The following is a 7,799-nucleotide window of genomic DNA, read 5'->3' as shown; positions in this document are numbered from 1 at the left end:
AGCCCCTACCTCACCCTCCCATCCGCCCACTGTCTCCTTTTTCCTCCCTCTGTTTTTCTTATTTCCCCGTCTCACACTCGACTACCCTCCGTGTGCCCCTTTTCACTTTTTCTCTCCTCCTCTTTCCCCTCCCTTTCTGATTGAATTACCATAAGTGCAGGTCTTGGCCAAAATATGCCAGCTTGTTCTGATTAAAACTGTCCTTGTTATACCAGAGACTTTCCAAATGTCTATGAGCAGTTTGTGTGTGCGTTGGGGGTGGGGGCGTGGGGGGTGGGGTGCAGTTTGTGTTGAAAAGAAAAATGCAAGCCAGACAACATTGTAATGGCAAAAGATAAAGAGTGGAAGCCCATGAACAAGATGGGGACAGAGTGGAAGGAGATGGAGAGGCAGTGCGCTGAAGCAGCGGGGAGCAGGGAATGAGACAGTAATGGTAGTTGACAGAGTTGAGTTCACAACAGGTTCATGGTGACATCATGGTTGAATTTTGGGGAACATTTATATAGGAAAAAGTATTCGCCGTTCATTGGATGCACATGTACACCCCCGACCTCCTTTTTCTTTCCTGTCTTCTTTCCTTACTCTCTCAACTTGCCCACAAACACCGCTAGTCGCAAACAACACCAAAATATGCAAATCTGCTCTGGCATCTTTAAAAATGAATGTTTGGTTGTGGTGTAGGGAGTTTCTGTATCTGTGTGTACACGTATGGTTTTTTCCTGATTTCTGTTTGTGTTTGAGTGAAAACCTCCTCATTTCTCAGGTTGTGTGTTAAACTTTATAACCCCAAACTGATAACTGCTACCGAGAGTGTCACTCCTTTCCCTTTCTCTCCCTCCTTGTCTTCCCCCTAGTCCTCATTTTTCTCTCCTCCTTTGCTCCTTTTTTTTTTTTTTTTTTTTTTTTTTTTTTTTTGCCTGCAAGTCTAGCCAACCCTCACCACTGGTACAGTATGTTCTTTGTGTGTAGGCATGTTTAGCTGTTTGAGAGACACAAAAGACATAAAGGAGCCTTGGGACCCGAAACGTGTTTATGGTGTATGTGTGGGTGTGATTATGTTTGTGTCAGCTCTTTTTCTTGCTTGAAGAAAATTAAGAGCAGGGTGTTGTGGTGTACTAAGTGGTTCTTTGTGCATTGTGCATGTGTGTTTTCTGTGCATGTAGACGGTGCCGGTGTTAATTGGTTGGTGGGCATTTGCCAGCATTAATATTAGTGTAACTTTGTCTTTGCCTCTCCGCGTGCATGCTTGTATGTTTGTGTGTCCCCGAGCGAGCGAGCGAGCTTGTCATGCATGCCTGTCATCCTCTGCATGCCTCTCCGTGCACCACAGAGCTTCACATGACATCAATCTGAGAGCAGTGGGATAGTGATCTCATTACCAACAGCCTGTTGCTGATTAAAACCTGCCGTCTGCACCGTCCTCCTTCACCCTTTCTTTTCTTCTCCCTCCCCTCCGCTTTCTCCTGCTTCCTTGTCCTTTGCCTCGCCCCCCACCCTCCTGCCTCCACCCCTCAACTCCAGAGTCGCACCATTCTGCGGTTTCTCCGCTGCTCGCTGCCAAAAAGGGCCCCATTTCAAGCTCTGCAAAAAGTTATAAGCTCCCCTTTTTTTTTTCCTCTCCAGTTTTCCTCCATTTCTTTGTTCTTTCTTCTTTGCTGTACATCTTTAGGTTGTCTTTATCAGAGGAAAAAACCTCCAATAACCTATCTACAGACCTCACCAAAGCCCTTCTCACGTTCCTAATCTTCTTTCGGAGTCAATCTGCTTTGACTTTCATTGACACCACACAGGAACAAAAGTTGGAGAGAATGAAAATGTCAGTGAATGTGTGTGTGTGTGTGTGTGTGTGTGTGTGTGTGTGTGTGTGTGGTGTTTGGTGGGTTGTGTGTGTGTGTGTTGTGTGTGTGTGTGTGTGTGTGTGTGTGTGTGTGTGTGTTGTGTGTCTGTGTGTAGTGTGTGTCTGTGTGTGTGTCTGTGTGTGTGTGTGTGTATGTGTGTGTGTGTGTTTCAACATGTGGACGCATGTGCGAGAAACGATGCTTATTACCACCTCATAGATTTACAGTTAGAAATACACAAATGCCTCTTTCACACTCAGCCAGATGTCATACACTCCCCTCCTCTCTGCGCATTTCACTGACACAGAAACACAAACAGTGCTAACCTTTCACCTCTCTCTCTCTGACACTTTTGCCCAGAAGTGTGGCAGTAACACAGATGCTTACAGCTGTGGACCTGTGTGTGGATGGTTGCCAGTTTTGTATTTGATCAAAAAGTGTGATCCGGTTCAGAGACCTTTGACAGCTGTTTCAAGAGCACTAAACACTTTATTTTTGTTAATATACTCAGTGATTTTGTTTCAGTAACTATTACAGAAGTAATAGACACTCAATTTATTACCTTTTAAGTATTAAATGAAGGTAATGAGGTGTCAACAACAGAAAAAATAAATCAGTCGTTCATGAAGTCTCAAAATCAAAGACAAAATCCATTCCAGATATTTCTTTTGTTCTGCTATTAAAAACACACGTCGTGTTACGGCAGGGAACCATTTATTTATTCATTCTTTTGCAAAAAGAAAAATTAAAGGCCTTTGTACAGTTGTACAGGTTTGATTTAAATTAAACATATGAATATAAAAAATCTGACATTTTCATCAAAGTTTCATGAAGTTCAAATTTCCTTTTTTTTCTACAGAGAAGACTTTCAATGACAAGTTGCATTTTTCTTCAGTCATTTTTGAACAAACTCTATAAATAATTGTAAGTGTACATAAACATAAATATTAGGTGACGTGGTTGATAAAAAAACATAACATTGAACTATTTCTATTTGAATATGAAAAGTGAAAGTGAGGATAAAAAAAAAGTATGAGTTTTGTCGTTGCTCTTGTTCTGGAAAGTGACGTGTTGTGTCTTTAGTGGACTGACTCGCCACTGAGGCAGTCAGGTAGACAGTAGCAGACAGTTTTATCTCTGACATGAAGAGGCAGGTAGCTCTGCCCCTCAGGGGCCGACTGGCCAGGTTTGATCTCATCACGGATCACATGTATCTCCATTAAATGCTTCCTTACTAGAAAACTGCTGGGTTGATTTGCTTAGGAAAATCCTGTAGGAGGAAAAGAGTCCGCTTGAACTGATTTAAAGGTGCCGAGAGAATGGCTCTTTGTATTGCTCAGGCTAGGCAAGATGGAAAACAGCTCATGGTCCTTTGCATTTTGGAGATTTAATAAAGTCACTATATATACCAGGCTCTTTGTGATTTCCAGACGAGATATCAGTACTGTAGATTTGTTATCTACTTTAAAAACGTTCACACTTTTTTTCATTTTGTTGCAGTTAAAATTTATTGTGCATTCAGAATAAGTTTAAATTTACATTTCTGTAAACAAGTTTAATCCATAGATTTGTGATCAGTAGTCTGTACAGATTGACTCACAGTTTACATTTGCATTATATCGTAATATTTACAGTGTTCGCACTGAATGTTGCATTTCCAGTTTATATGCTATTGTTTCTATCATCCTGAGTCAGAAAGACACTGATGCTTGCGAGGGTGTATTTCTTTCCTAGCAGTCACAGCAAAGCACTGAGTGGCCCTTCATTGGCCCCAGGCCCCCGGACTCCCACATGGGCTGGCCACAGTCCCAAAGTCAAGGCATTGTAAACATGGAGCGAAAGCCAAGGGCTGATACTGATATCCCCAGAGGTGTGCAACCCTCTGCAGCATGTGTGTTTGTGTATGTCCCCGAGTTAATGACTGTTTCATTAGTTGTGTGTACATGCATGTACCGCTCTCCTGTGTGTGTGTGATTGTGTGTGTGTGTGTGTGTGTGTGTGTGTGTGTGTGTGTGTGTGCGTGTGTGCGTGTGCGTGTGTGTGTGCACGCGTGTGTGTGCGTGTGTGCGTGCGTGCGTGCGTGTGTGTGTGTGTTAGTGTGGGCCTATCTTTGGACGGTGAGCAGAGGAGGAACAAATTTAGAAATTCAAAACAAACAGTCACAGAGTTGAAATCCAACAAAAGCGTGCTGACTGACAGTACAGTGTAGAAGGAGTGGAGGTAAAGAGAGAGAGAGAGACTGTGAGACAAAGAAGGAGAGAGAGAGAGAGGGAAAGAGAGGGGGTGGGCAGCAAGTTGAAACCTAAGCTTTCTGGACCCTGTTTTCCCTTCCTTCGGGCATTCTGTGGCTGGTAAAAAAAATGTGGTGTATATTTGAAGTGTTGGATCACGTGACAGAGGCAGGGTTTGTGAATCAAAGTACACAATGATTTCAGGAGGAGAGAGAGAGAGAGAGAGAGAGAGGGTGTATGTTAGTGAGAGAGAGAGAGAGAGAGAGAGAGAGAGACGGGAAAAGGAGAGGGAGGCGGAATGCAACAGGCTGAGCTCTATCGTCGCTGTGAGAGGGACTTGTGACTGACAAACACAACTACTACTCTCCTACTCAGCTCGTTTCTCCTCTGACTTACCCTTCACTCCCCACCGCCAGACTGCGCCGCGTTCACATCCCCGGGTCTGGTAAGTTTGCTTTTCAATCCCTTTTGGAGATCTCCTCTTCCTTTTATAACTTTAGTCTGTTGGCAGTGTGTGAGAAAGAAGCAGACGGACAGAAGACATGTCAGAGCATGAGTGAGATGTGTGTGTGTGTGTGTGTGTGTGTATGTGTGTGTGTGTGTGTGTGTGTGTGTGTTCCTCTTGTCTCTCCCTCTTTCTCCCTTTCTGTGAGTGTGTGTGTGTGTGTGTGTGTGTGTGTGTGTGAGTGTGTTTCTGGGACAGCATGAGTGGAGAGATTGAGTTTCCTGAGGACAGCTTTAATTGAGAACAGAGATTTTCGAGAGAGGGAGAAAGAACAACAGAAACAGCTAAGGAGGGGAATGAAAGCTGATCAGCACTTTCATGTGCTCCGGGGCCGCTCCATGTGAGGAGATGAACGCTTGTGGACAAGTGTGTGTGTGGCATATGTGTGATCTGTATGCAGATCTGTGTTTATTCCTGACTCCATAAACTCTTCACAGTTGCTGAAAGTTTCTGATCACTACTGAGATCTTTGACACGGGAAAGGAAAAGGAAAAAATAAAAAAAAATGGATGTTGGAATTCCCCACATTTTTCAAGAATGACATGAATAAGAGAAGATGTTATTAGACAGCACACTAAGTGTTATTTTTTATATTATATATTTCCTATTCATCAGTATTTGGGTGCTACAGGTGAGCTCTGGAACCATCCCAGGCCGTTTCTTCCAGGAGCAGACGAAGCGGCTGCTCTAGCCCGGGAGGCTCTCAGCCAGCAGACTGGCTGTCAAACTTGATGGATCACTCCATCAACATCACAAATGACCGAGTAGGTCTGGTATACCTGAGTGTGTACACACTCAGTCACTCACCCCCCCTGAAGCGTATGTAAACAGGTTTCCATCCACACAATTACAGAAGCAGGATGGAAACATTGAAATAGGCTACTCTGGATATCACAATACAATCTGCTGTGGGTCTGATCACTGCTGCTGCTGCTGCTTTGCATTAGGTGTGTGTGAGAGAGAGAGAGAGAGAGGGTACATATGTGTGTGTGAATAAACTTACTGACCCTCATATTGAAACACAAGCTCTCTTTACACAGTGTGTGAATCATTTCATAGCATCCCTTGTGCGACATCGTCTATATAAATTCACATGCATTGCTTGATTGATGATGACGGTGATTAAGACACTACTTATCTGCTTCCTCCCAGCTGATCCTGCTTCTCTCTCTCTCTCTCTCTCTCTCTCTCGATAACACCACACTGCTGAGCGGTCGCACCAGGCCACTCTGTGCGATGCACTGCAATGCACGGCCCCCGCTGCGAGCTTTCCCTAACAAACTCTCGACAAATCTATTTCAGATTCATTTTCCTTTATGTCTGGAGGGGTGTTTATCGGCACGTCCGCAGGAATAGGTGGACGAGTCTACAAGCAAGGCATAAACAGCTGGGTGTAAACAATGCATAGTATATTAGAGATCACATTCTGGGAAACGGTGGCGGACTCTCTAAATATAACCGTCTTCTCTTCTCTGAATGGCTTTTCATCACTTGGTCACTGTCTTTGTCAGTGGACGTCCCCACAGTGTCGGCTACTGAGTGAACTCTGTCACTCTGGTCCCAAGTCAGACTTTTTCAGCTTTTAAAATCTAACACTTTGGATGGATGCATCTGCTCTTGGTTAAAGTCCTACTTTTTTTCTCCCCGCTTTGGTTTCATCATTCAGAGAAGAGATTTCTAGAAAAGTTTGCGTGTGCTTGCATGTGCATGTGTTTGGGTGTGTTGGATAAAACTCTTGACTGCACTGCAGTCTCATCTTTGTTCTCTACACTTTTAAAGAATGACAGCCCCTTAGGCTGAGGAGGATGTCTGGCTCCTCTCTCTTTTTCTCTCTCTTTCTCTCTCTTTCCCTCTGCCTCACTCACTTCTTTCTCTTTTATTTCCGCAGTATAAAAAAAAAAAAATCCATCTTTTTTTTTTTTTTTTAGCTGGCTCTTGTCAGCTGAGTTTGATTTTGTACGGGGGTTGTTCTCTTGGTCGCTACATATAAATGGAAACTTATAACTTCCACAACAAAGAAGCGAGCATTTGCTACTTGTTTTTGTGAGCGGAGGAGACAAATGTTTTCTTGTTCTGCAGAATTACATATTGTCCACAGAGTTATTTAGAGAGATTTTGGTGAGAGCCATGCACTGGCTGCGGTTCGGCCTGACGTGCCCAATTGGCTTCAGAGATTTGGAAGTGACTTGTAACGTTCATTGTTGCTTTCCCTGCACTTTTTCAAAATTCAAGGCTGAATGTGTCTCAGTGTGTCTAAAGAGCTTCTCAGTGTGTTTAATCGTGGCCCGAGGCTTCTCTCCAGTGAAGAATACAAGTCCATTAAACACACTTCTAATCTTCTAATCTTCCTCCGTGGAGGAACAGCAAGAAACAGATTGAGCATGTGTGTGAGACATAGGTGGTGGGCAGCTCAGGCAGTCTTTACACTCACTTTTCACTTTAATACTAAATGAAAGGCTGCCTACCAAATGCCTTAATTAGGCCTGACCCATGGCCCGAGCTGCTGAGCCTGGAGCGACGGGGGCTGACCCCAGCTCCAGTGTGGAGACCCTCGGCAGCCCACAGGGGTGGCTCCACATAATGACAACATTGTGTGTTTTATGAAACATTGCTATCATCAACTTCATCCCCATTAGCACTGATAGCACAGAATTCACACTGTGTTATTCCACGTGTGCTGGACACTTTAAACGTGTGCACCAAAGTAAAGCTGTAAGTTAGATGAGAGTCAGGTGAAACTTTCTTTATAGCAGCTTATGATTATTTTAACTGACAATTGAGCTGTTCATTTTTTCAAAAATAAATCAGTTTATTGTTTGCTCCATAATGTTTGTCATAGTTTTCCAGAGCCCAAGCTGATATCTTTCCATTGCAGCAGTCCAAAACTCAAAGATGTTTACTTCAATATCATAGAAGATTTCCTTGGCGATCAAAAACACTAAATATCAGATTAGACAAGCGGAAAACCATAAAACTGTATATGTCATGATTTACAAACTTGTTAGAAAGTTCAAAATCTACAAGATTTTTCTAATTAGATCTTCATGGCTTCATAGACCATTAGTTTAGTTCTGTAGAGTTTTACAAAAGGCAAAGCAACTTTAAGCTACCGTGTCTTTTTTTCTTTTATAAGCATGCTGTTTTAGTTACACAGAATGTCCTCGTTTCATTTTCTTTTCTGGGAACAGTGATTGAATCCACAAACATTTCTAGGTGAGTGGATAT

The 7,799-nt window shown here is 43.2% G+C and overlaps 1 protein-coding gene across 2 annotated transcripts in view; it reads left to right on the top strand.

Annotated features, from left to right (window-relative positions):
- Nucleotides 1–4,486: 4,486 nt before the first annotated feature.
- LOC111221558 (retinoic acid receptor gamma-A-like) overlaps nucleotides 4,487–7,799 on the top strand; it is a 34,971-nt gene continuing 31,658 nt past the window's right edge. For both annotated transcript variants that reach the window (XM_022745005.1, XM_022745003.1), the window contains exon 1: nucleotides 4,487–4,514. The gene's annotated coding sequence lies outside the window, so the exon portion shown is untranslated. The remainder of the gene's footprint in view (nucleotides 4,515–7,799) is intronic.

The sequence above is a fragment of the Seriola dumerili genome, unplaced genomic scaffold (assembly GCF_002260705.1).
Source record: "Seriola dumerili isolate Sdu_G_001 unplaced genomic scaffold, Sdu_1.0 BDQW01000088.1, whole genome shotgun sequence".
In the NCBI taxonomy this organism is placed as follows: Eukaryota; Metazoa; Chordata; class Actinopteri; order Carangiformes; family Carangidae; genus Seriola; species Seriola dumerili.
Note: the sequence above shows the minus strand (reverse complement) of the source record. Positions and strands in the feature narration are given on the sequence as shown.